We start from the raw sequence: 23,072 nt of genomic DNA on the forward strand, positions 1-23,072 counted from the left end.
CAGAGGGTCAGGATAGGGGCTGGACTTCTTCATGCGTGTGGGGTGAGTAAAAGGCAAATGTTGTGGGAAAACTCTTGGCCATTTGTCCCCCCTCCCCCCTTTTTTGAAACTGCATCTTTTTTTTTTTAATTGGAGGATAATTGCCATGAAATTAAAAGATGCTTGCTCCTTGGAAGAAAAGCTATGACAAACTTAGCGATTTAAAAAGCAGAGACATCACTTTGCCAACAAAGGTCTGTATAGTCAAAGCTATGGTTTTTCCAGTACTCATGTGAGAATTGGACCATAAAGAAGGCTGAGCACAGAAGAATTGATGCTTTTGAACTGTGGTGTTGGAGAAGACTCTTGAGAGTCCCTTGGACTGCAAGGAGATCCAACCAGTCCATCCTAAAGGAAATCAGTCCTGAATATTCATTGGAAGGACTGATGCTGAAGCTGAAGTTCCAATACTTTGGCCACCTGATGCAAAGAGCTGACTCACTGGAAAAGACCCTGATGCTAGGAAAGATTGAAGGCGGGAGGAGAAGGGAACGACAAAGGATGAGATGGTTGGATGGCTTCACTGACTCAATGGACATGAGTTGGAGCAAACTCTGGGAGATGGTGAAGGACAGGGAAGCCTGGAGTGCTGCAGTCTGTGGGGTCGCACGAAGTTGAACACAACTTAATGACTGAACAACAACAACAAATTGCTTTACAATGTTGTGTTAGTTTCTGCTGTGCGATGAAGTGAATCAGCTATATGTATACATATATGCCCTCCCTCTTGGACCTCTCTCCTACCCCACCCCGCATGTCACCCCTCTAGGTCATCACAGAGCACCAAGCTGAGCTCCCTGTGCTCTACAGCAGCTTCCCATCGCTGTCTGTCTGTTTTACACACGGTAGTGTATCTATGTCAATGCTACCCTCTTGTCCCCTCTCTTACAAGGGCACCTTGAGCACCCCTGGCAGGACTCTTGGACAAGCCAGTCACCACGTGTCCTGCACGTTCCTAATGCCGAGGGCTGCTGGAAGGGAGCACTCTAGGCTTTCTCTCTGTTGCCGATGCTCAGGCAGTCAGCGCACAGCAAGTTTGAGCAAGATACTTCTTAGACGTCATTTGGCGGCCAGATTGGTCTTGGACTAACACAATTTTAAATCAAAGGATTTGTTCACAGAAATGACCAGCTGGGGATCACATTGATCTTGGTGGGAGGAGGATGGGTCTACACCTGCAGCCCTGAGCTTGATCCTGGACAGCCCTGTTCTGTGGGGGCGGCATGAAGGATTTAGAAAGAAGAACCTCCCCTCCAGTAAACCTTATAAAAAGGGGAGAGGGCCCCAGGATAAATAAACCTTCTCCTAACCATTGGCCTCCAGGCTGAGAATCAGGTGGATCTAGTCACCTGTGAAGTAGGAGGGCCAGTAACAAAAACACAACCCAGGCCCTGCCCTTGAGGGAGCGACAGTTCCAACTTATCAGACAGAGGGCTTGTTCCCCTCACAGGCCTGCCCCACTGTGGGCACTGAGGACACAGGTTTTAACGAAGTAGGCAGGAAGGAGAAGTCAAAGGATATGCCTGCGGGGGTGGGGAGTGGGAGGTAAGGTCAAGGAGGGTTTTAAGAAGCATCTGTGGGAACTTCCTGGTGGTCCAGTGGTTAAGACTTGCTATTTCCAATGCAGGGGACTCAGGTTCGATACCTTGTTGGGGAGCTAAGATCTGACATGATGTGCAGTCTGACCAAAAAATAAGCAAAGAAGGGTTTGCAGCATTTGGGGATGCACACTTGGCCAAGTGGACAGATCGAGTTTGAGAGTCCTGGCTTTGGAGTCAGGCAGGCCTGTTTCATTTTCTGACCGCTGCATGCCAACTCTGTGATCATGGGCAAACTCTGAAGCATTTCTGAGCCTGTTTCTTCATCTGTAAAATGGGATCAATAGTACCAACCTTGGAGGATTGTTCTACAAATCAGAGGAGATAACACATGTGAGGCCTTCAGTCTTCCCAACCTGGGGCTCAAACCCAGTCTCCCGCACTGATATACACATGGATCTGGCCACTTGTGTGTCTACCAAGAGGAAGAAGGCTAGAAGGGGGCAAAACCACCTCAGTAGAGCCTTGCAGGGCAGTGTCTGGGCTCTGACCTAAGTCCAGAGAGAACCAGTGGGAGGTCTGCCTGGGTAGGAGTGAAGGTAGGGGGGAGGGGGAGGGGAGGATCCATCTCTACTGGCAAGTGTTAACGTGTAAACACAAGTGGTGGTGGTGTTTTAGTCACTAAGTTCTGTCTGACTCTTGTGACCCTATGGACTGTAGCCCGCCAGGCTCCGCTGTCCATGAGATTCTCCAGGCAAGAATACTGGAGTGGGTTGCCATGCCCTCTGCCCGGGGGATCTACCTGACCCCGGGATCAAACCCACATGTCCTACGTCGGCAGGTGTATTCTTACCACTGAGTCACCAGGGAAGCCCGTAAACACAAGGAAGCACGGTTATTTGCTGTGGGGCCCTCATGAGATTGCAAGAAGGAAGGCGACCAGCTCCGAAGTCCTCGCTCCCTGGCACCAGAGCTCGTGGCTGTTTGCTAGCTCTGCCCGTGTGCGTCTTCACGTGGAGGGGCGTTTGCCTGTGCTGGGCTTGAAATGGGTGCACACAGTGGAGGTGAAGCGGCAGGATGCCGGCCGGCGGAGGCACACAGCGGACTGTCTTTGACTGGCCTCCTCCGCTCACACTGTGTCCCGCACTTGTTCTCAAAGAGATCTATGAAGCCTCTTCTTTTCCACTTCCAAGTTTTCTGTAATCCAGGAGAATAAAGACCATGTGGGAAATACAAATACTGACTAGGGCCAAGAAACAAACACAGAAACCTCTCCAAAGCGGGAGCTCACCGAAGGCCAGCTCTTGGACCCTGGAGGAGTTGCGGTTTCTTAGTTTCTCCCTCTGTACAATAGGGAGAGTGGTCCCTACAAATGAGGACTCGCAGGAGCACGGACCTTGTGGGAGGTGCTCAGTCTGTGGGAACTGAACTTGACATCGATGGTGAAAGAGACCCTGACTTAACCCACCAATAGGAATTCAGAGGTGGGCACTCCAGACAGAAAAGCAACAACTACAGCACATCTCTCCCTTCTGTCTCTTAAAAAAACAAAACAAAACCAAAAATAAAACCCAAAAATTTCCATTCAGAGCCTGCTCTGTGCAAAATTTCAAAACAGACATTTCTTTTTGTCTTTCACTACCCTTATTTAAAAGAAAACCCATAGCATAAAATTTCCCTTCCTAACAGAGTCGGACACGACTGAAGCGACACAGCAGCAGCAGCAGCAACCATTTTAAAGTGTGTAGCTCAGTAGCAGTAAGTGCTTTCACACCGTGGTAGAACCAATCTCCAGTACTTTTCCATCTCGCAAAACGGCAACTCCGTATCAATTAAACACCGATGCTCCACCCCCTGCCCCCAGCCCCTGGTAACCACCATCCTACTCTGTGTCCCTAGAGCTTGACCACACTCGGTACCTCACGCAAGGGGAATCGTGCAGTGTTTGTCTTTCTGTGACTGGCTTATTTCACTGAGCACAATGTCCTCCAGGTTTATCTATGTGTGGTGCGTCAGGATTTCCTTCCTTTTAAAAGCCGAGTGGTATTCCACTGTATGGATGGACCACTTTTCCTTTATCCATTCACTCCCTACAGGAAACTTGGGTTGCTTCCACTTTTTGGTTGCAGTGAATAATGCTGCTCTGGACATTGGTATACAAATAACTCTTTTTTCTCTTCTCCCTCCCTCTGTCTCCCTCTCCTTCTTTCTGATTTGTAATCCAAGTTTCTGATGATTTTACCCTTTACTCTACACTCTGTCATCAGGAAAGGAGATCTGAGAAATCATTAACACCTTGGTGCAAATGTACTTAATGTGTTACCTCTAAAAGCGAGTGTCTGAATTTTAACAACAGGACTAAATGGGAAGGCACACGAGGAAATGAATATCAAACTGCTGAGTTTCAGGGCTGAGGTCCCTGGGTGGGGATTGTGTGGGCCCGTGGAGTCCCCCCACCCCCGCCAGAATGTCTCAGAGCTGACTTCAAGTTCTCCCCCAGTGAATACACCGGTCTGTTCCAATCAGGCCAGAATTTCCTTGTCTTATGAGCCAGTTCCAAACTGAGTCCTTCTGGATCACCACACTCACGGAGGACATCTAAAAATTAAGCATGCACCCTCTTAATCATTTCATTTTATACCGGGAGGGAAAATCCTTACAATAGACTCCTTCTGCTCAAATCATGGCTCAGGTCAAAGCCTGAAACCCTCCTCCACACAGAGCCTCAGCCTCTCTCTGCCATCTCAGGAGTGGGAGCTCCCGCCTGCTTCTAATCCCCGCACTGCGGCTTTACTAATCTCCTTCTATCATCTTTCCTCCCGATGGGCTCCAGCTCAGCTCTCCACACCTGTCAATTCACCCACCTCCTGTTGTCAACCACCACGCCTGTGTTGCTGCCGGAAACGCACACCCTCCCACAGCCCAGGACGTGTGACATAGGAGATATTTTTCCTCCTACAGACTTTAAACTCTGTGTTCTCAGCAAATGTTAATCAGCTGCAGGAATTCATGGCTGTTCAATGAAATCTTGCTCTTCTCTCTTCAATTGTAGCCTGTCAGCTTCAATCAGCTGCGGAGCCCTGAGTGTTTCCTTTTGTAATGCCTCTCACATACACCACCCCCCTACACACACACACACTCCTATCTGCTCTACATGGTCTGGGCATGTGGGCTTGCTGGGAAAATAACGGCTGATTATATCAACTGTGGAGGCAAATGCAGAATCTGGAGGCATAGCCGGGCCTAGTTACTGAGTGTCAGGGTGGCTGACCGAGCGTCAGGTGAGTGCGGACTGGTTAGCAGAGGTGAGGGTGGCAGGGCCTGAGAGTGGCTACCAGATTCAGGAACTAATGCAAAAGTGAGACCAGGAGCCAGAGACCCAGGGAGGAACTCGTTCCCAAAAATATCTTTCTGCTGGCTGCTTTTGGAAAAAAATGAGTAGGCCACTCAATAGTGTTTTGGGGATCACGTCCTTTCTTTAAGACTCCCCATTCCCGGTTAAACCACTCATGGTATTTAACAAATACCTCCCTGGGACCACTTACATTAGAGTCTCTGAAGATGGGCAGCCCAGTAACTGCCCAGGTGATGCTAGAGAAGTCAGAATTAAGCACTGCTTGGTCATCTCCCCCATCATCCATCCTCCATGAGACTTCCAGATGAACCTTTCAGGGCCTATGCTCTGGAACCTTCTGTGGCTCTCCTTTTACTTCTGAGGTGAACAGGTTCCTTGTCCCACTGTTCAAGACACAGTGGGGCACCCTTGCCTAGCCCGCCTGCACTCTGGCATTCTCCTGCAATGTCCTTGGATGTGGTGGGTCAGCCTGGCTGACTCCAGCTGTGCAAAGGCCCTGGGAGGGATGGATGGGTCCAGGTAAGGTACAGGAGTGGGAAGGACAGCCGCCCGGCAGGCAGAGCATGGTGTCTGAGGCCTTGTGAGCGAAAACACTGACGCCCAGAGCAGGCTTGGGGGGGTCCCGTGAAAGGGTGTGTGGAAATGTTCAAGTTGCAACAGACAGGAAGTCTGCAGACCAGAGGGGGCTCCCAACCATGGATCTGTGGCTTCCAGCCATGGCAGGACTACCTGTCAAGCCCAGATGGGTGCCGAGAATAAGGTGGAACGTCGGTCCTGGCCCCAGTCCTGCTCCATCCCGGTGTTTCATAATCAGCACTCAGAAGTCTGCCAGCCGCACCTGCTCCCAGGGCAGCTCTGAATCAGGCTGAATTTACCATGTCCTCTGCCCACTCTGGACGAGGTTGATAGTCCTGAGCCCCTGACCACCTCTGCTGCCTCTTCATCCTGCATTCCATCCGTTCCAGGGCCTTCTTCCCTGCTTCAGACCCCAAACAACCCCTTCCCCCACCCATGTGCTTTGCACCCAACTCCCTATTAGGAGATGATAAATCAGGGTATAGATAAATATTTATTGATCCAGACAGATGTTTGTGTCGGTGCTAAGTGATAAAAAGCAGATTGCAAGGGAGTTTGTATCTGTGCAATAACCCCAGGGGTGTGGTATGTATGTACAGAGAGAGTCTTTCAGGAAACTCAGCCATATGTTATGAGTAACTGTCTTGGGGTGGGAGGTGGTGATATTCTGGAAGTCTTTTACTTTTCTTCTTTCTATCATCTGATAAGTATTGTGTTTTTAGTAAGAAAAACAACCAAAAGACAGTATTTTTATAAATTAAAAATGTATTTCCAAGAGTCCCGATTCTCTGCTGCAAGGGTGAGGCCAGCTGTGAGCCCTGGCCCCAAGCAGAGTCAAGCCAAGTCCCCAAGTGTGGGGCCCAAGCTCCCTAGGGCAGGGGAAGGGGTTCTTAAGACTGTGACTGTTAACAGCTAGCCTGGTTTTCATCCAGCCTGTCATCTGACAGCTGTGCAATCCTGGGCCAACTGCTTAACCTCTCTCTGCCTTGTTTGTCTGATGGAAAAAATGGGATCAGATTATTTTATGGATAATCTGAGGAGTATTTTGAGGATTAAATGAATTATCTATGTGACAAGTACTTTGCATGGTGTCTGATATGTAGTAAGTATGCAATCAATGTTAAATCCTATGGGGAGAAGGCGGACAGGATTGGATGGGGGTGTGTGTCTCACCTGGCACTCCAACACCATTTGGGTTCCTCCTTTTTATATCTCCAAAGTTCTGCCTAGCCTTTCTTTCTTTTTTAAAAAAGAAATTTAGTTCATTTTATTTTTTTTTTGCCAAGCTGCCCTGCATGCAGGATCTTAGTTCCCTGACCAGGGATTGAACCCGTGCCCTAACCATACAGGACTGCCCGGAAAGTCCTCCATCTAGCCTTTCAACTCCATCTCAAACCTCACATACTTTACTCAAGATTTCCTTTTCTGAGCCTCTGACCTGCAGTGGCTCCACTCTCCCCTGCGTCCATCTGTCGCTCTGAACCAGGTTCCCTGAATGTGCCTCCCTTCTGTCAGTTAATTGGGCACTTGTTTTGCTCCTTTTGGGAACCACATGCCACGAAACTATGCCGTGCCTTCCATGAATTATCTGAGTTGCATCGCACGTTTTGAAGACAATCAGTTTGCCCTACAAAAATGCTACCTGGAATCTCCCGGCTGGGCACCTGTGAGATGCTCACCTTCACTGCTTCATGGCAACTGTCCTTCACTTGTTGCTTCACACCTATGAGGAAGATTAATTGCACATTCAAAACATGATCTTTGGGGGAAAAAAATATGACCTTTGGTTATGTGTAAAGGTTCACCGTTTCGACAAGTTCCACCATTAACTTTGTTCTCTGCAAGGTCAGTTGTAAGTAAGATTGCAGGTTGTCTGAAGAAGCCAGTATCTGGCCACAAACTCACAAACGACTGGGATGACGTCTCATTGCTGAGCAGTGATGGTTGCCGTTCTGGGCACATTTGAACACGAGGAAGTGTGCTGATCAGCGTGAGGCTATATTGTTGGCCTGGAGTCAGCCACATTATATTTGGAGAAGGAAAATGCTAAACTTGTTAGGGTTTTGTTTTAGATTTACCTCTACACATCTTGGCAAATAAACTGTAAATCATCTCCATCTAGACCATACTTGCTTCTCAAATGTTTTTGTCTTCTGTTTGCTGGGGAGTCACAGAATCTTAACTGGAGGACGGCATGGAAACCTGCCAGCAAGCTGGTGGGAATGCAAATTGGTGCAACCACTATGGAGAACAGTAGGGAGGACCCTCAACAAGCTAAAAATAGAACTATTGTATGATCCAGCAATCCCACTTCTGGGCATATATCCATACAAAACTATGATTTGAAAAGATACATGCACCCCTATGTCCACAGCAGCAGTATTCACAGTAACCAAGACATGGTAGCAACCTAAATGTCCATTGACAGACGAATGAAGAAAATGTGGAACACATATACAGTGGAATGCTGCTGCTGCTGCTGCTAAGTCGCTTCAGTCATGTCCGACTCTGTGCGACCCCAGAGACGGCAGCCCACCAGGCTCCCCGGTCGCTGGGATTCTCCAGGCAAGAACACTGGAGTGGGTTGCCATTACAGTGGAATACTACTCAACCATAGAAAAGAATGCAGTAATGCCATTCGCAGCAACACAGGTGGATCTCGGGATTATCATACTAAGTGAGGTCAGAAAGAGAAAGACCGTGTGATATCACTTACAGGTGAAATCTACAATGTGGAACAAATGCACCGATCTACAAAACAGAAACAGATAGGTATAGAGACTTGTGGTTGCCAAGGGGAGGGGTGGATGGGGAATTTGGGATTAGCAGATACAAGCTGTTACATGTAGGACGAGTAAACAACGAGGTCCTGCTGTAGAGCACAGGGACCTCTATTCAGTGTCCTGAATATAGTGATGCACCGTAATGGAAAAGGACAGAACAAGAAGCTATATACATGAACGACTTCTCACTTTGCTGTACAGTAGAAGCTAACACATTACTATACATCAACTATACTTCAATAAAATAAAAAACAAAACAAAAACGAAACCTGCCAGTGAGAAGTAGTTGTCGAGGTGGGTACCTCTTTGCCTGAAGCTGTGTCAACCTCACACACTGATGTGAGGAGGAGGGTTCAAGTCCACATATCGAGTGTGTTTCATCTGGGGTAACCAGCCCTCCCCACCTCCTCCTGCCCAAAGCCCATTGAAAGCTAAAACCCAACAGCAAGGGCTGTTGTTGCCCTGGGCGTAGACCAGGTGCTCAGCAAATGCTTATAGATTGGTGGCCTGTGACATTTATATAGTGTCACTTTTTGGGAAGGCAACAAGTAGAGTACAGCATGAGGAGCCTACAGATTTAACAGGATGAAGAATTTCTGAATTGGGCTAAAATGTTGGAGTCTGTAAAGTAGGCAAAGAAAATGAAGACATGAAGGGGAGTAGCACAGGGCTTTGGGGCGTCATGGCTCATGGGTCCCTGTGTTGCGGCCTGAGCCCCACTTCTCTGAGTCACGTCCAGGCAGTGGCATGCTGGGGTGATACAGAGGTGGTGGGAAGGGATCTGCCCTGACTTTGACCTGGGTCTTTGTTTTTCTGGAAGCATTTCACCTGGGCTCTTGGGACCCTTCTGTGCATATGGGAGGAAGTAAAGCATGGATGAGTGGATGGATGGATGGATGTTTGCTTAGTTTGAAAGCAAATCTGGAAAACTATGTGGGTCAAATGGGAAAAGTTGTTGGAAATGAAGGTGGATTATTTACTGATTCAGAAGACCTTTAGCTTCCAGTTAGAATTGAAAAATTACAATAGAGATCATTCAAAGAGACAATGACTTCATTTTGAATCTGGTACAGAGTTGGTCCATAAAGAAAACTGAGCACCAAAAAATTGATGCTTTTGAACTGTGGTGTTGGAGAAGACTCTTGAGGGTCCCTTGGACTGCAAGGAGATCCAACCAATCAATCCTAAAGGAAATCAGTCCTGAATATTCATTGGAAGGACTGATGCTGAAGCTGAAGTTCCAATACTTTGGCCACCTGATGCAAAGAGCTGACTCCTTAGAAAAGACCCTGATGCTGGGAAAGATGGAAGGCAGGAGGAGAAGGGGATGACAGAGGATGAGATGGTTGGATGGCATCATTGACTCAATGGACATGAGTTTGAGCAAGCTCCAGGAGATGGTGAAGGACCGGGAAACCTGGCTTGCTGCAGTTCATGGCGTCGCAAAGAGCTGGACACAACTGAGTGACTGAACAGCAACAAAAAACTACCACTGTTGCATGGGGGCTGACGTGGGGGGAGTAATAGATTCATGCAGTTGTAAATGTCAGATCTAAACACCCAATTCTAGGACAAGGAGGAGAGGCGGTGTGTGGACCCCAGGTGGAATGATGGGGAAGCACTAAACAAAGAGAGCCCCCCGGTCCCAGAGCCTTGGGGCCTCAAGTCCTCTGTCCTGATATCAGAACCATGTTTAATGGCCCCTGCCTGACAATTCTCTCTCTTTCAAAACACCTGGAATTACAGAAAGACTGTGGTACTGTTGGTTTGCCCAGCCTGGCTGAGCCTGACCTCTTCTCCTGGTTGCCACTGACAATTGAGTGGGAAACGGCTTTTACAGGGCAGTTATACTGCAATAATCTATAAGTCATTAACTGTAGCTATATTTAAGCCTGCCAGAATCAATCTCTAAGATCCCAGCAATTGTTATTGACATAAAGGCTAGTTCTGCAACAAATCCTTAAAAAACAAGCATTCTAGATCTGGGGCTGGGGATTGGCACTGCCCTCACCCTCCAATTCTACTTTGTTTCCTGGGGCTGGATGTAAACCCCCCACCCCCATCATATCCTTCTTAAAAGACTCTGCCATTGGAGGGTGTTACAAGCAGGCCTGCGGTAGATCTTAGATCTTTCGTATATACTTGGGCAGATATGAGATTAGGAACTGCTGAATACAGTATAAGCTGAAGCCAATGTTTTCCAGTTAGACTTTATGAATGATGCTGTCATGTGCTAAACTGTGTCCCCCCCAGTTTCATGTACTGAAGTCCCAAACCCCAGTACTTCAAAATGTGTCTGTATTGGAAGATGCAGTCACTAAAGAGAGGGTTAAGTTGAATGAGCCCGTTGGGGTGGGACCCTAATCCAAGATGACCCATGTCTTTGTAAGAAGAGGATGAAACATGAGGGGGCTGGTGTATTTGTCACTGGAGCTAGTATCCAGGATAAAAAGCAGGTATGAATAGTGCTCATTTCTGATCAGGATTGTAGTTTTTTTTTTTTCCGGTATTTTATATAGAAAATATATTTCTATATCTTAAAATTTTACAAATGGTTTGGTAATAGTGGGAGAAGAGTTAAAACAAAAGGCAACGATAATGAAAACACAATGCTGGCCAGCCAGAACACCTCTGCTGGGTGTATGTGGGTGTCTGGCTCCCATGCTGATTTAATCCCAGATGGCAGGAGAGGAGCCCGGATGGCAAAGAGGGGGCGGGAGGCCTGGCTCCTGACGCAGCCGCACCCTCAGCCTCTCATCCCACTTGGTGCCTTACAAAGATGGTTGTCCTCAGGTCTTTACTTATCTAGCTCCATGTTCCTATCAGCAAAACATCTACCCTGCGAACCTTCAGGAACCCTTTCTACATTCCAGGCGCCACTGTTTCTTCTGAGCCACTGAATTCTTTTTATGTAATCAGCTTTGTGAGTCATTCTTCTTTAGGTTGGCAGCTAGGAAACTCAGAACCAAATAAACGGTCCACCTTTAACTACTCCTTGTGATTTCACCCTCATCTCACCATGTCCAGACCTCATGTTTCTTCTTCAATTTCCTCGTTAGTTTTTTTTTTTTTAAAGATTTATTTATTTATTTGTTTCTGGTTGCACTGGCTCTTTGTTGCTGCACGTGTTTTTTCTCTGGCTGCGGCTAGCAGAGACTACTCTTCGTTGCGGTGTGCGGGCTTCTCGTTGTGGTGGCTTCTCTTGGTGCGGAGAACGGGCTCCAGGCACTCGGGTTTCAGTAGCTGTGGCACGTGGTCTCGGTAGTTGCAGCTCCTGGGCTCTAGGGCACAGGCTTAGTTGCTCCAAGGGCTTAGTTGCTCCAAGGCATGCAGAATCTTCTCAGATCAAAGAACAAAGCAGTGTCCCTTGCATTGCAAAGCAGATTCTTAACCGCTGAACCACCAGGGAAGCCCTCCTCATTAGTCTTTTTACCTTGTTTTGTGGAATATATGTTATGACATCCTTTAAACCTTCTTTGTAATCATATAATGTGTAAGTAAATAATTTGGCTACATGAATAGGACCTGCCTCAGTTTGCCTCCTGCCTCATTTCTGTATAACCTTTCCACACCTCTCTCCTATGCCTACACTGACATGGGTGTGCACACATACACACACTTTATGTACATTAGCTTTCTGGGTCTGTCCGGAGTTAACAGTGATATTTACCTGAATTCACCATGCACCCTGGTACCTTTGCTTTTGGTTCAACTTTGCCTACAGGTGGCTCTTTGCTTGAGCTTACTGATTCCTGCTCATCCTGAGTCTCCTCCTCAAGAAGGCTTCTGGCATCATTTTCCCTTTTTCAGCTTCTCTGCTTAAGATGCTTCTCATAGAAACTTCTGGAAGTGTGTGCACACTGACTGCCATAGTCCGCTTGCTTCTCCTGATATTCTCGACTAAACTGCAAATTCCTCAGCAGCCGAGACTTTTAATTTTTGAACATTTTCATTAAGTGCAAGTAAAACGCTCCTGACTCTTGTCCACATTGGAACAAGTGACAAAATAGAAACCAGCAAGGACACCTCAGAGAACGGGCCTTTGTTTGGGTGAATTAAGATAGTCTGTGTAGGCTTGGTGTAGTCACATTCAGTCTTCCGTCAGTGTCAATCAATGACGCTATCTAAAATTGCTTGATTTTCCCTGGAGAGTAAGGTTTCACTCTATTAATAGCTGTCATAATAGATCACTTGGTTTAACACACCCTGACCTCATATTCAGCTTTGCAGAGAGATGGTTCAGGTTTTCAGAGTCTAAAAAGTCAACCTCTGTGCCTGTATAAAATATATACATACATATATATATGTTTAACTGAAGTACAGTTGATTTACAGTGCTGTGTTAGTTTCTGGTGTACAGCAAAGTCATTCAGTTACACATATACAAGTTCCCTGTGCTATATAGTAGGACTTCATTGTTCATCTATGCACCAATGTATTTTTTAAAAATTGCCTTTATTTCTGTTTTTCCTCTTGCAGAAAGGAACTACTGAGTAAATAGTATAGATAGATTTTATTTGTTATTTATTTTTTTGGTCTCACCACAAGGCATGCAGTTTCCTTATTCCCCAACCAGGGACCCAACCTGCGGCCCCTGCAGGGGGCCTCCAGGGAGTCCTTACACCAGTGTATTTTTGATTGTAGATGTCTATCTTTTCCATCTATACAGGACCCAGTGAATTTCCTTAGTGTTCACCGTGAAACTCCAGATATGTCTTCCAGCCTGCCCTTTCTCCAGCCTCCTCTGTTTATAATAACATCCTCCTGGCTTAGCCAGAAACTTGAAACCTTGACTCAGTCCCTGACATCTTAACCTCCTCTCTTCCTCCTTCCAGACCAGGGCTAAACGCCGAGGGCCAGACCACTGTCCACGCCCCACACCCGCCATTCCTCTCTGTTCCCTCTGCTGTGTAACCTCCGAATCCTTGTTACCTGTCACAGCTGTGAGAACTCAGTAACTCACCTCCGACCCCTCCTCTTCAACCCACCTCCACTCCACAAGGCAGAAGTCCACCCGAAGCACAAGTGCAAGTCCTTTCAACCCTTCCCCGGGTCGCCGGCCAGTTTGCTCGCTCGCATATGTGGCTGGATGGATCAACCACCCCCACTGGGTCCTCGCCATCTATGCAGTGATGTCTGAATTTCTTAGCAAGACCTTAATGACCCAATGGAGATAAGTCCTAATCTCTTCCTCTGGCTTCTCCACCACTTCTTCCCATTTCTTCCCAACTCTGCTGTTTCCAAAATGACATCTACCCTTGAAGGTTCAACTTAAAGGTTATCTCTTCCATGCTTCTGCTCGAATGAATCTATATCCCCCTCTACGATGTTCCAATGGAATTTAATTTATAACTGACTTCTCCCCTAGAACTAACTACCTTTCTTCCTTGACTTACAAGGTTTGAATTTGATAACACACCTGGGTTTCCCTCCCGAGATGCCACTCGTGGGCAGGAAGGAACACCGCTCTTGGCTTGGCATCCTTCAGAACACCTTGCAACTTACGTCTCCTTTTAGAAAAGTTGTTGAATATCATTAGTGCTTTGCAGTAACTCGGAAGACTTGATGATTGTTTATGAGTAGTGAGGGCTAGTGAACGTGATGTGGGAATCACAAAGAGAGGGGAAAAACAGCCTTTCCACCTAGGATGACTCAGACTGGCAGCTAAGGCAATTAGGACATCTTCTGAGGTTTATTAAAATAAAAGTCCTCTGTAACCCCAGGCAAGATATTTAACTTCCTTGAGCCTCCCATGCCTCATCTGTCAAATATCTTACTTTCAAGGGCTTTTCTAAGGAAAAATAATTTTTTTTTAAACTCCCAAATCTGTTAAGATCTTTTGGGTCTCCTGCATGGCAGGCAGATTCTTTACTGTCTGAGCCACCAGGGAAGCCCTTAAATTTTATAGGAAAAGCCATTGCATCATAACCCACATATAAATGGGTTTGCAATAGTTAACTGGGAAAACTCCCAGCTCTGATGGTCAGAGGGAGCATCTGGAAATGAAGGCACGTCCCTCAGGTAGCATCCACCTGGGAGCCAGTTACTTCCTGTTAAGGACCCAATGTCTTATTTAACTCAACCTCACAGATTTGAAAATGGCCCCAGCAGCTCTAGCCGGTCACTGTGCAGTCTGCAGTGCATGAGAGATCTGTAAACATGTTTCAGGAGCAAATTAGTCACAGTAATAACCCGAGCAGTAAAATGAAGACTGTCGTTTAATAACTGAATGCACTGGGACGACCCAGAGGGATGGTATGGGGAGGGAGGAGGGAGGAGGATTCAGGATGGGGAACCCGTGTATGCCTGTGGCAGATTCATTTCTATACATGGCAGAACCAATCAATATTGTGAAGTTTAAAAATAAAATAAAATTTAAAAAAAAAGAAAGAAAGAAACAAGCGCTCTTCAGTTTTTGTGATGATACGAAAATACAGTGCATGTGGATCTATTAATAAAAGAAGCACCCATCCCAGCTAGGGATTAACACACTCCCTATGAGTCTAATTGGACCAGCCTGTACCCTCAGCAATATCAACTACAGGGTTGATAAAAGAAAAAAAAAAAAAAAACCTCCTCATTGCAACACCCAGGTCCATCCTGTACCCTATTTACTGCTTGTTTAAATACTTACCATTAACTTGAGTCCATGTCATAGGTTTGGTTCAGGCATTTCCAAGTAACTCTTCTGTATTGTTTATAAAATACTGACTTAAGACCGGATTCCTTCAGGTGGCAAAGGGAATAGGGCTGATAAATCGAGTGTCCTCTGGACATAGAGAGGGTGGAGAAGAGGAATAATTAACATTTCCTGAACACTGGCAAGGGTTCAACCACTTTTAAAAAATTTATTTTTATTTTATGTTTTAAGTTTTCTTGAGTCAGCTGTGAGTATACATAGGGGAGGCAGGTTCAAGAGGGAGGGGACATATGCATACTTAGGGTACATTTTTTAGGGTATATATATATTTTAAGTTATTTATTTTTGGTTGCGCTGAGTGTCGGCTTTCTCTAGTTGCAGAGATCTGGGGTTACTTTTTAGTTGAGGTGTGCAGGCTTCTCATTGCACGGGCTTCTCTCGGTGCAGAGCATGGGCTCTAATGTGCGTGGGCTTCACCAGTTGGGGCTCCCGGGCTCCAGAGTACAGCACAGGCTCAGTAATCATGGTGCATAGGCTCAGTTGCCCCTTGGCTTGTGGGATCTTCCTGGACCAGGGATCAAACCAGAGTCCCTTGCCTTGCAAGGCAGATTCTTAACCACTGGACCACCAGGGAAGCCAGTACAACCACTTTTATGCACATTTCATATGAGGCAACTGGGCCTCAGAAACATGGTTACTGCCCTGAGTGAGTGGGGTTCAGGAGTGCAGGTCCCAAGTGTTTAATTCCAGAACTCACATCCTTCGCAGCCCATCCCTGCTGCCCTTGCAGGCTTCAGGGCCCAGAGTGAGCAGACAACAAATGGCGTTTAGTTATGGCCCGTGCTTCTCTTTCAGGAACAGATTTGGCAGCCAGGTAACTTCAGATCCACGTGCTTTCCCTGCAGCAAGGTCAGACTGCGAGGCTAGCAGATGAGGGTCAGGAGAAGGTGACCAGGGCCGTGGGGCTGGGGCAGCGCTGGAGCAGGTGGGAGCCCCAGGCCATGCGTGGCCAGGCTGCCCACCATCCTGACACCTTCACCCTTCCTGCTCCCACTGCCGTCAGCTTCATGGCCTTCATGGGGGATGGAAGCCTACTTTCCACCCACTCACCATGAAAATATCTAAGCCCTGTGCCTCGGAGCCCTCTGTCCTTCAGTGCTCTGTGGATCTCTCGGATGTGAGTTACTCCTCTGCTGTCATGAAATCCATTCAACATGCATTAGTTCAATGCCTAGCATGTGGAGGGGCCTGGGATTCAAGACAGATAAGAATGAGCTGCTGCCCTCTAAGGATTCCCTGTCTGGTGGGGGCCAGTGAAGTAGCTGCGGGAGGAAAGGAAGGTACACAGGTGAGCACAGAGGCGGAGGTGAATAAGCGCCAGAAGGCTCCAGAGAGGGTGACATCGAGCTGCCTGCGAAAGGCGAGCTTCCCAGGGGCAGAAGGGGACACCACAGGTATCAGACAGCCCAGGCATGCGGGCGAGTGCGGGATGCTTTAGGAAAACCGGTTGGAGCCAGAAAATGATTTGACTTAATCTTGTAGATGATAGGCGCCTTGGAAGGTTTGTGAGCAGTGAAGAGATACAATCAGATTCATAGGAATTTTAAAAACCACCCCCAAAATTGTGTGAAGACAGAAAGGGACTGGAGCCAGGGGACCAGTATTAGAAATACTTCTGTCACAGTACAGAAGGTGGTGGCAGTGACCTCAGCTTGCATAGTGGCACTTGGAAAGAAGGGCAGGGGACAGATGGCAGAAGCACTGGATGTGGTCTCGGAAGAGTGTGTGCACATGGCAATTTTCACCATTGTCCTGGTTCACTGGAAAAACAGCTTTAGCACTAAAATATCACCCCAGGTAAATAACATCATTTCTCCATGTCCAGCTGTAAAATGGGCATAATTCCACGTACTGAACAAGATGTTATAAATGTTAAGGATAACAAGCACATCTCACTGCAAATAATGAATTGTCAATACATGTTAGTTATTATCACCATATGTAATTCCCCTCACTTGAAAATAAGGTTGATATTATATACCACCCTGCTCTCACAAGATAATTGAGCTAATATTCCACTGTAAGATAAAGCGCTTCATTTTTCTGGGGTAGATTTTATCCTTGTGAGATGTGGGCACGTAGATGTGTATATTTATCTCACTGTAGTGTCAAGACAAAAATAGATACTATCCTTCAACAGAAAGCTAGCGTAAGTGAAGCATGTTTATAAAGATTTATGTATGGAGCTACGTTAACTCTTGAGAACTGAGGTATTTATAGTCATTATTACACTTCATCCTGAGAACAAGGACAGATGAACATGTCAAAAGTGTTGACAATTATTGTGCTCTTCTAATTTGATTTCTTACATATTCTAATCATGTTCTTTTAATTAGTAACCACTCTCATTCCTTGGCTTTGCACAAAGTGGGACTGAACTCACTTCCTAATGCAAAACAGTTTATAATTTTTATGTAAGATGACATGCTATTAAGTAAAAAGAATGACAATTGTTTTTTCACTAAGGACTTAATAATGATAAAGAGAACTTAAGCACATCACCAAGCAAGTATCTCATTTATAAAGAGTCTCACAAAATCAGGGTGTTATCACTCTCAGATTCATCTGATTCAAAGTAAAGAGGACACTAAAACTGCCTACACTTTAACTTTGGGAATTTATCCAAGAATTTGACCAGCAAGGGTAAAGAGGAACAAAGATGGCACATTTCAAAAACTTTGAAGAATATAGCTGTGAGGATCTCATTAGGAATATACTTGAGAGCTTGTTCAGCTGTCCTGATAATAACACCGGGCAGCGTGCATTCAGCTCACTGGTGGGCACAGCCCTGGCTGCACCACGTGCTCCACACACATCATTTCATGGAACACGAATGACTGATCACTTCGCATCACCAGGATTCTCTTCAGCACGATGCTTTATCATCACCTCCGGTGCTCCCAAACTTAACTTTACTGCTTCAGCAGGATTTCAGTTCCTGGGGATAAGGGCACTGTATATCAGGTTGGACAAATATTTATAGGGGAAAAAAAGGAAATGATGAAGTCTTGAGTAGTTAGTGGTGCCTAGTCTCCATGAGCCCATCTTGTAGAACAATCAAGATGTTTTTGTTCCTGGAGACACATGCTGAAGTATTAAGGGTAGAGTGTCTGGGTGTCTGCAATTCACTTTCAGTGGTTGAATGGAAAAAAAGTCATGCATGCTGACAGAGAGATGAGATAGACAGAGATAGATAAAATAGGAGGGGATTCAGCGAGGGAGAGAGAGACTGATAAAGATTGGGAAAAAAAGCGGCACTGGGCAGACAATTGGTGAATCTTTTACCCAGAACTAAATCTAAAATAACAAAAAAGTATATGTGAAGAATTTTTTAAGATTTAGCAGTAGGAGAAGGCAATGGCACCCCACTCCAGTACTCTTGCCTGGAGAATCCCAGGGACGGAGGAGCCTAGTGGGCTGCCGTCTCTGGGGTCACACAGACTCGGACACGACTGAAGCGACTTAGCAGCAGCAGCAGCAGAAGGGTAATAGAATTTGTCTGTGAATGCATTCAAAGTCCATAAATAAAACAAAGGTGACTCCTTCAAAGTAAATTTTTTCTTTTTATTATGATAGCTTCATTATGTTGACATCATTATGTTAACTATGGTTCCTATTTTTTTAATGATTAATAGACTTTATTCTTTAGCACAGTTTTAGACTCACATGATAATTGGGCAGATAGTTCATAGAGGGCTGTAGATAGATGGCCAGACATCCATCACCCGCACCCCTCCCCAACCAACCCCCTCACATGATTTCTACTACTAATAATATCTTTTAGTATGGTTACAATGAATGAACCAATACTGATACATTTTTATTAATTAAAGTCTGTGGTTTACAGGATATTTCACTTTTGTGTTATACATTGGGTTCTACATTCTATGGACTTTTGACATATATATATATAATGATGTGTCTACCACTATAGTATACAGAGCAGTCTCACTACCCTAAAAATTCCATGTTCTGCCTATACACCCCATCCTCCTCCTAATCCCTGGCAATGACTGACCTTTTTACTGTCTCCATAGTTTTGCCTTTCCTAGAATGTCATATAGTTGGAATCATACAGTATATAGCCTGGCTTCTCTCATTTAGCAATACTGTATATGTTTCAGATTTGTCTCCATCTTTTCATGGCTTGATAGCTCATTTCTTTTTTATCTTATTGAATAACATCCCATTGTCTGGATATACCAGTTTGTTTAGCCATTAACCTACAGAAGGACATCTTGGTTGCTTCCAGTGTTTGGCGAATGTAAACAAACGCATGGATGCAGGTTCTCATGGGGACCTTTGTTTCAACTCGTCTAGGTAAATACCAAGGGGTTCACATGCTGGATCACGTGGTCAGACTCTGCTTAGCTTTGTGGAAAATTACCATGCTGCCTTCCAAGATGGCTGGACCATTCTGCATTCCCACCAGCAGGGGATGAGCGCTCCAGGTGCTCTGCATCCTTTCCAGGTTTGCTATTATTAGTTTTTTGGATTTTAGCCATTCTAGAAGGTATGCTGTAGTATTTCATTGTTTAACTTACAGGTCTCTGACATGTCATGAATATTGCCCTCTCTGTTTTGATGAGGAGTCTCTTCAGACCTTTTGCTCAGTTTTACACTGGGCTGTTTGTGTTCTTACTGAGACTTGAATGACTTTTTTTAAAAAGTGGGTCATCTCATGAATAAATAAAGAAGAGTGAGGGAAGAGACTGGGTAACCATGGCAGAAACTATGTTCGCCTTTTCCCTCACTATTAGAGCCCTAACACCGGTGCCGACAAGGTCCGGGGCTTGCATTACTTAGCATTTTAGGTTCTTTGGCATCTAGGGGTGGTCAGTGTGACACATGTCTGGCCAATCAGAAGCAGGCAGAAGGTGGTGGTTGGGACCTCCCAGAAAGATTGTTAAGGGGAAGATTCAGTTGGTAGTCATCTCTTTGCTCTTGCATCATTTACCCATCCCCCTACCGTTTTCCAGAGTACGAGACAATGTCCAGAGGGGAGCAGGCACATGTGAGACGAAGACAGAGTCACGTTCAAGGACAGCAGAGACTATGGGGAAAAGGAGGCTGACACCCACTGACACCCTGGAGCTGAGGCAGAAGCCCCAGGCTGACTCCAGACTTGCTACTATATGGTTAAGAAATACCCGCTCTCACCCCTCCTCACTCTTATACACTTGACTCAAGTTTCTGTTACAGGCAACCAATTGACTCCTGATTTGGCAACATTTTTCAAGCTCTGTTAAGTGTGAGGCATTAGCCTCTTAATGAAAATGCCCTGAGCAATTTTATCTGAAGGACTGGATCACAGAAGTACTATATTTGAAGAAAATTTTCTACATTATGGACACAGCACTAGGGTAGGCTTATATTTACTGGATGTTCCAGCACTGCTCTAGACATTATGCAGTGAGGAAACAGGAGTAGAAAGTAAGTGCCTTACCCTCATGGGATTTACCATCTAATTTGAGATCAGACCAACTTCTAGGAGACAACTCTGCACACATAAGGATAGTACAATTAAGAGCTAATAGAAGGTGTAAATTAAGTGTAGCAGCACTTTATATACGGTGGTGGGGGGTGGTCACTGAAGCCAGGAGGAGCAAGGCAAATATGATTAGCAGTCCTGAAAATACACTCTGGGTAATCTATGCCTTCATGTTTTTGAATTCTAAATCAATGACCTAAATATAGACATGGAAGTTACTCCCCTGGGTAAGAGAAGACAGAATGAAGAAAAAACATTTTCACTTGAATGCCAATTCAGCTTTGAATTGAGCAGAAATTTATCACTTGGGTATTAATACTTCAAATACAGAGCACTATGATAATTCACTAATATCCTGTTTACTTTATGAATGACCAGAATATTTCATGTTGCCATGATATGGAAACTAAATATATGTCACCTTAAATTGAGCTTCAAAAACCCTTCCTTTGGAAGTAATGTAGGTTAATAGATTACACATAAAGAGGGGTGCATGCTTTTTCTTCTGCATTTCCAGTGCTGCAAACATTGCTAAAATTGTTATCAACTATTATGTATTTTTCCTAGCATGTAGTTGCTGTTACCAGCAAGATGAGATGTGGATAGTTATCACATGTCTGTAAAGACAACCTAAGTTAGTTTTTCTAGAACTCCTTATTGGGATTTGAGCTTGGGATTTAGTGATCTTACTGGTAAATCAAAAGAATAAAGCTGTTGTTGTTCAGTCGCCAGGTAATGTCTGGCTCTTTGCAACCCCATGGGCTGTAGCACCCCAGGCTTCCCTGCTGCTGCTGCTGCTAAGTTGCTGCTAAGTCGTGTCCGACTCTGTGCGACCCCATAGACAGCAGCCCACCAGGCTCCTCTGTCCCTGGTATTCTCCAGGCAAGAATACTGGAGTGGGTCGCCATTTCCTTCTCCAATGCATGCATGCCAAGTTGCTTCAGTTGTATCTGATTCTGAGACTTCATGGACAGCAGCCCACCAGGCTCTTCCGTCCACAGGATTCTCCAGGCAAGAATACTGGAGTGAGTTTCCATTTCCTTCTCCCAGACTTCCCTGTCCCCTACCATCTCCTGGATTTTGCCCAAGTTCATGTCCATTGCATTGGTGCTGCCATCCAACCATCTCATCCTCTGTCACCCTGTTCTCCTCCTGCCTTCAATCTTTCCCAGCATCAGGGTCTTTTCCAATGAGTCAGCTCTTTGCATCAGGTGGCCAAAGTATTGAAGCTTCAGCTTCAGCTGAAGTTCCCCTTAACAATGAGTATTCAGGGTTGATTTCTTTTAAAATTGACTGGTTTGATCTCTTTGCTGTCCAGGGATTCTCAAGAGTCTTCTCCAGCACCACAGTTCAAAAGCATCAATTTTTTGGCGCTCTGCCTTCTTTACAGTCCAGCTCTCACAACTGTATGTGACTACTGGAAAGACCATAGCCTTGACTACAGGGACCTTTGTCGGCAAAGTGATGTCTTTGCTTTTTAACACACTGTCTAGGTTTGTCGTAGCTGTCCTGCCAAGCAGCAATTGTCTTCTAATTTCATGGCTGCAGTCACCATCCGCAGTGATTTTAGAGCCCAAGCAGAGGAAATATGTCACTGCTTCCACCTTTCCCCCTTTTATTTGCCATGAAATGATGGGGCCAAATGCCATGATCTTAGTTTTTTTAATATTTAGTTTTAAGCCTGCTTTTTCAGTCTCCTTCACCCTCATCAAGAGGTTCTTTAGTTCCTTTCGTTTTCTGCCATTAGAGTGGTATCATCCGCATATCTGAAATTGTTGTTGTCTCTCCTTGCAAGCTTGATTCCATCTTTTAACTCATCCAGCCCTACATTTCTCATGATGTGCTCTGCACAAGTTAAAAAAAACAGGGTGACAATAAACAGTCTATCATACTCCTTTCTGAGTCCTGAATCAGTCAGTTGTTCCATACAAGGTTTTAACTATTGCTTCTTGACCGGCATACAGGTTTCTCAGAAGGCAGGTAAGATGGTCTGATATTCCCATCTCTTTAAGAGTTTTCCACTGTTTGTTATGATCCACACATCCTTCAAGACCTGGGAGAACATAATTGGCTTTCTCTCTCTCTTTTTTTGTCTTCCTTTCCTCCCTTCTCCTCCCCCCTTCTTTTCTTTCCTTAAGTTTATCCCTAAGTCATCAAGTCCCACTGCCACGGGGCTTGGCTGAGTAGTTTCAGGCGTACCCTGCGTTTAATAGATACTGTGGATTCTCTCACATTTGGAAAGAGGGAGACTGGAGTTGGGGGAATAAGGGAAAACATCTGCAAAGGAAGATGAGAAGGCTCTGCAGGGAGGCCGGTAAAGGATTTGAGAAGGGCATAAGACCAACCGCGGGCACGGCTCTAATCCTCTCAGGGCGGCCAGCCCTCAACTCTGCAGCACGCAGGTAAATGCATCTCTGTCTGCAAGATCCCTCCAAGCCCGACAAGGTTCGGTTAGGGGAGGACACCCGAAGGGACTGCAGTGCGCCCATCATAAGTGGAAAGGATGCGCGGCCCCCACACTAAACTCTGCCCAAAGCGTCCTCACCTGTCCATCCCCCCGGGGGAGGGACTCTGGTCAGAGCCTCATCACC

This window comes from Bison bison, unplaced genomic scaffold, assembly GCF_000754665.1.
Source record: "Bison bison bison isolate TAMUID 2011002044 unplaced genomic scaffold, Bison_UMD1.0 scf7180017864299, whole genome shotgun sequence".
Classification (NCBI taxonomy): domain Eukaryota; kingdom Metazoa; phylum Chordata; class Mammalia; order Artiodactyla; family Bovidae; genus Bison; species Bison bison.